Raw genomic sequence first — 6000 nt, 5'->3', positions numbered from 1 at the left:
GAGAATTGTGACGACAAACCCATTCAAAAATGTGGGGGAGATCCACAAAGAGTGGACTGCAGCTGGAGTCAGCGCTTCAAGAACCACCACGAGGAGACTCATGAAAGACATGGGATTCAGGTGTCGCATTCCGTGTGTCAAGCCACTCTTGAACAAGAAACAGCGCAAGAAGCGTCTCGCCTGGGCCAAGGACAAAAAGGACTGGACTGATGCTGAGTGGTCCAAAGTTATGTTTTCTGATGAAAGCAAGTTCTGCATTTCCTTTGGAAATCAAGGACCCAGAGTCTGGAGGAAGAGCGGAGAAGCACAGAATCCACGTTGCATGAGGTCCAGTGTAAAGTTTCCACCGTCAGTGATGGTGTGGGGTGCCATGTCATCTGCCGGTGTTGGCCCACTCTGTTTCCTGAGGTCCAGGGTCAATGCAGCCGTCTACCAGGAAGTTTTAGAGCACTTCATGCTTCCTGCTGCTGACCAACTTTATGGGGATGCAGACTTCACCTTTCAACAGGACTTGGCACCTGCACACAGTGCCAAAACCACCAGCACCTGGTTCAAGGACCATGGTATCCCTGTCCTTGATTGGCCAGCAAACTCGCCTGACCTTAACCCCATAGAAAATCTATGGGGTATTGTGAAGCGGAGGATGCAATACGCTAGACCCAACAATGCAGAGGAGCTGAAGACGACTATCAGAGCAACCTGGGCTCTCATAACACCTGAGCAGTGCCACAGACTGATCGAGTCCATGCCACGCCGCATTACTGCAGTTATTGAGGCAAAAGGAGCCCCGACTAAGTATTGAGTGCTATACATGCACATTCTTTTCATGTTCATTCTTTTCAGTTGGCCAACATTAGAGAAACAAACATTTTTTCATTGGCCTTTAGAATATTCTAATTTTCTGAGATACCAGATTTGATGTTTTCATTGGTTGTCACCTATAAATATCAAAATTAAACGTAATAAACATCGGAAATACATTGGTCTGTGTGCATTGCATGAATATAATGTACAAGTTTCACGTTTTGAATGGACTTACTGAAATATTTTCAACCTTTTGATGATATTCTAATTTACTGGCCAGCACCTGTATACCACGTTCACATCATTCACATAAACCCCACTCCAGTTCTCCTTCAACAAATCATTACAAAATGCTGTTATAGCATTATTCTAACATGTTTTATCTGATCTAACTCCTTAGGTTTTTTGAATACATTTTTATGTATTATAAAAATTGGTAGATGATCACTTATATCACTAATTAGGAGACCACTGTTAGCTGTCTTCTCAATTTCATTTGTATAAATATTGTCTATTAATGTAGCACAGGTACTGGTGATTCTAGTAGGCTGAGTGATCACAGGATATAAACTCCTGCTGGACATCACATCCATAAAGTCTCTAGTCATTTTGTTTCTCTGGTTAAGTAAATCAATATTGAAATCTCCATATATTAACCGGGATTTGTTGTCATTTAATCCATCTATGAGAGTTTCACATCTTTCTTTAAAACATTGTAAATTGGAGCCAGGTGTTCTATACATACAGGCTACTATAATGTTTCTAGTTTTTTTCCATTTCTATTTCAACAGCTACACATTCCATCACATCTTCCACAGCTACTGCCATAGACTCCAGTATTTTACATTTCAAGACACTTTTGATGTACAGTACAACCCCTCCACCTTTTTTATTTCCTCTGTTTGTATAAAACAAATTGTGCCCTACCATATCAAAATCTGTACCCTTTTCTTCATTTAACCATGTTTCAGATAAAGCAATCACTTCACATTGGTGCTTAAATGTTTTCATACATGCATTAATTTGGTCAAAACTAATGTAAAGACTTCTACAATTAATGTGGATAAGTGAGAAATGACCTAACTCTACAAAACTATTAAACTGATCATTTGTGTAATATTTACAGTTATCATTAATTGTATTTAACAGATAACCATCTGGATCAATATTGTTTTCATACTCAAGTGTGTTATATTCAGTAACTTCAAATCTTTTCAGAGTTTTTACAGCAGAATTTGCCATCAACTATTTTTCACAAAAGTACCTCAACTCTTGTGACTTTTCAGAAGAGTGTTGACTCCTTTAATCAATTCATGACCAGGGCTTGTTCTCCGTTGAGCATGAACTGACTCCCATCCTGCGCTCCTCAGCGTTGATTCCAGATCAGGAACCTCTTCTGGAATATTCATGTTTACTCCAAACTCACGTAGTCCAATAGCAGCAGCCTGGGGGTCACTATACACCTTCACTTTCCCATCTTCACAAAAGAGTTTCAGTCTCGCTGGAAACAAGATCCGTGACTTCACTTTTCTTTCGTTGAGTATTTTCCGCACCTCCTTGTATTTAGCCTGCTCCTTGAACACAGTGTTTGTAAAGTCCTCATCAAAATAAATCCTTTGGTCTTTCACTTGAACATTCCTTTTTCTCCAAGCATCCTCCAACACTTTCTGTTTCATGGCGTATGACTGGAATCGAACCATGATTGCTCTGGGGCGCTCCCTTGGTCCTATCTTTGGCCCAACACGATGTGCTCTCTCAATATTCAAATCATCAATCACGTCCAGTTTTTCACGGGCCAGTTTGTTCACAAACTCAATGATGTTATTTTCTTCACAACCCTCAGGTACAGAGTAGATTCTTTTTTTTTTTTTTTTTTTTTTTTTGCGAGCTTGGCTCTCAAGTGCCTCACATTTCATTTCTAGTTGTTTTTGCATCTGAACCACTTGCATTAACACATTGGAGGTTTTCATTGCATAGTCTTCACTCTCAACAATTCTCTGTTCAGCTTCCTCCATTCTTTTTTTGATGTTTGTGAACTCTGCTTGTAGCTCTTTCAATTCTGTTTTTAATGCTCCAAAGCTGGCTGATGTTTCAGTTCGAAATTCTCTCAGTTCTTTGAGTATTTCAGCTATACCTGAAGATTTTGTTGGTGTCATGTCCTCAGCTGATTCCTGTTGATTGTTCTCCATTTGTTTGTGAACTCCTTCTTCCATTTGTTTGGAGGAATGCTTTTGTCTTTGTTTTGGCATATTCCACAGCTCCAGTCATAAATTTATCAACTTGCAGTTAAAGATCTTGTTTTCAGAGGATTTCCACACAAGGTGGAAAAAGGAAATCCTACAAACCAGTTTATTGTGGGATTTGAATGGCATGTCCTGGTCGAAGATAACACCAAGGTTCTTTACTTTGTTCTTGGAGACTAATTTAATGCCGTTCAGGTCAGGTGATTGACTAAGCAATTTCCTTTTACGAATTTCTGATCCAAAGATGAGAACTTCAGTCTTGTCTTGATTTAAAAGCAGAATATTTAGAGTCATCCAATTTTTTATGTCTTCAAGACCAGCCTGTAATCTACCTAACCGATTAGATTCATCAGGGTTAATGGATAAATATAACTGAGAATCATCAGCATAACAGTGAAAGTTTATCCCATGCTGTCTAATGATTTTACCAATTGGAACCATAAATAAATTAAAAAGAATTGGTTCAAGCACTGAACCCTGTGGTACTCCACAAGTAACCCTGGAGAATGAATAATATTTGTCATGTACATTTACAAAAAGATATCTGTCTGAAAGGTAGGATTTAAACCTGCCTAGCCATCTTTCCTTGATGTTTTAAAGGCTGCTGTTTTGTATTCTATGGGGTTTTTATTTTAATAAAATATTAAAAAATGAAATAATTTTTTTTTAAATCACGTGGGTTTTATTTGATTTACTCTACAAGACCGGTGACATCATGACGCAAACATGGTGACGTCATCACGCAAACCAGATGACGTCATTGCGTCATGTGCTAATTAGCATGTGACGTCATTTGGCGGCATCTAGTGACTTTTGGGGGAAACTTCAGCTACTTTCAGTCAAAAACAGTTGGCAACACACAATGGTACATGTCAAAAGGTTGATAAGTGTTACAGGCTAAATGAAAGTAGTGATGCCATTTTTAATGTTAAAAACAAGACGTGCTGAGGTGACGCTTTATAGACATATGTACTTCAGTGATGCCAGAATTCGTGCTGATAAGCATGAAACAAAAGGTATTCATCTCCGCAAACACGAAACATTAGACTACAGTTTGTGACTACGTCACAAAATGCCGGAGAACGGGTTGCATGGTAAGATGGGCGGGATGGAGGATTAGTGCCACAACTGAAAACCAAACTAAATTTAGTCCTACATGTTTATTTTTACACTTTGCATTGTAAATTAAGAAGATGAGGATGGAATCAGGGGTTATGTATCAGCTACATCTTTTTTGTTTCTTATTTGTTTTCCTGCAAATGAGATTGTTCTTCTAGATGAAAGCAAACGTTACAGCCCAGGGCACAGAGGAGATGATGCTCATGAGATCTGTGCAATAAGAGGCAGTCTGAGCAGTGTGAAAATGTTTAAAAGCACTTGATCTTTAATTTCGTGTCATTTACTGCAGATAATGTGTCACAGTTACGAAACTCACCGTCTACAGGCAGTATGAGCAAATTGTAATCTGCATTACCTGAGCATGATACAAACTGCTTCACACACTGAAAAGTAGGAAACCACAGGGTGAATATTACAGAGGAAAGCACCAACAGCTTTAAACAAAAATACAGTTGTTACATGTTAATATGCAACTAGTCCAATTTCATGCATAATGAATTGATTGCATCACTGATTGTTTTCTGATTTTCCGCATTACAAATGGACAAAGGGAGAACACTTACCCTACCTGTTAGCTCAGGAGGAGGTCTGTTATGGAGGATGCAAAAGTTTGGGCAGCCTTGTTAATCTTCATGTTTTTTATGTGTAAATTGTTGGTTTTTAAAAGAAAAACACCAGTTAAATATATCATATAGGAGACACACACAGTGATAATTGAGAAGTGAAACAAAGTTTATAGGATTTACAGAAAATGAGAAATAATTGTTTAAACAAAATTAGGCGGGTGCATAAATGTGGGAGCTGTTGTCATTTTATTGACTCCTAAACTTTTAGAACTAATTGTTGGAAATCAGACTTGTTTTGGTAAACTCAGTGACCCTTGACCTCGATCCATACACGGGTGAATCCAGTGATGAGAAAGAGTATTTAAGGGGGCCAATTGTAAGTTTCTCTCCTCTTTGAATATTCTCTGAAGAGCAGCAACATGGGGTCTCAGAACAACTGTCACATGGTTTAGAGGAAAGATCCAGAAAGCTGTCTCAGAGATTCCAGCTGTCTGTTTCCACCGTTAGGAACATCATGAGGAAATGGAAGACCACAAACACAGTTCAAGTTAAGGCTCCAAGTGGCAGACCAGGAAAAATCTCAGATAAACAGAAGTGAAGAATGGCGAGCACAGTCAGAGTCAACCCACAGGCCAGCACCAAAGACCTACTACATCATCTTGTGCATCGTTCAACAATTCGGTACACTGTACACAAGGAGATGCTGCATGTGGGAGTGATGCAGAGGAAGCCTTTTCTCCACCCACAGCACAAACAGAGCTGCTAGAGGTTTGCTAAAGCGCATCTAAGCCAGCTTCATTCTGGTGAAGCGACATGAATGGCCTCATATTTGTGACCCAAAGGTCACAATTTCCCAGCTGGGTCAAGCTGAAGTTGTTGCACAGATTATCCATCAGGAGCCGTGAAGTCTGCCAAACATCATCTTTTATCTGTCTGCTGTTCCGTCCCAAGATGAAGGACACGTCAAGATTTTAAAACAATAAGTTTAATAAACTGTTTTTACTGTTTATTACAATCATCATAAATAATCATCATGGTTCAGTATAAATGTGTTTAATTACTGAAATGACTTCTTGTTCTTTGGGTTAATAATAATTATTATTTATGATAATCAGTAATGTGTGATCAGTAACCAGAAGGTCATTGGCACGTGTACACATCATGCAGGACTGACTTCAGGGTAAAGGTTAACTTGCTGTCACATGTCTTTGCTCCATGACAAAAGCTTTCTGACGCTGAGAGGGCGTGTTCTGAGGTTTTGCTAAAAC

This window comes from Nothobranchius furzeri, chromosome 9 (assembly GCF_043380555.1).
Source record: "Nothobranchius furzeri strain GRZ-AD chromosome 9, NfurGRZ-RIMD1, whole genome shotgun sequence".
NCBI classification, from domain to species: Eukaryota; Metazoa; Chordata; class Actinopteri; order Cyprinodontiformes; family Nothobranchiidae; genus Nothobranchius; species Nothobranchius furzeri.
This window is presented reverse-complemented; position numbering follows the sequence as displayed.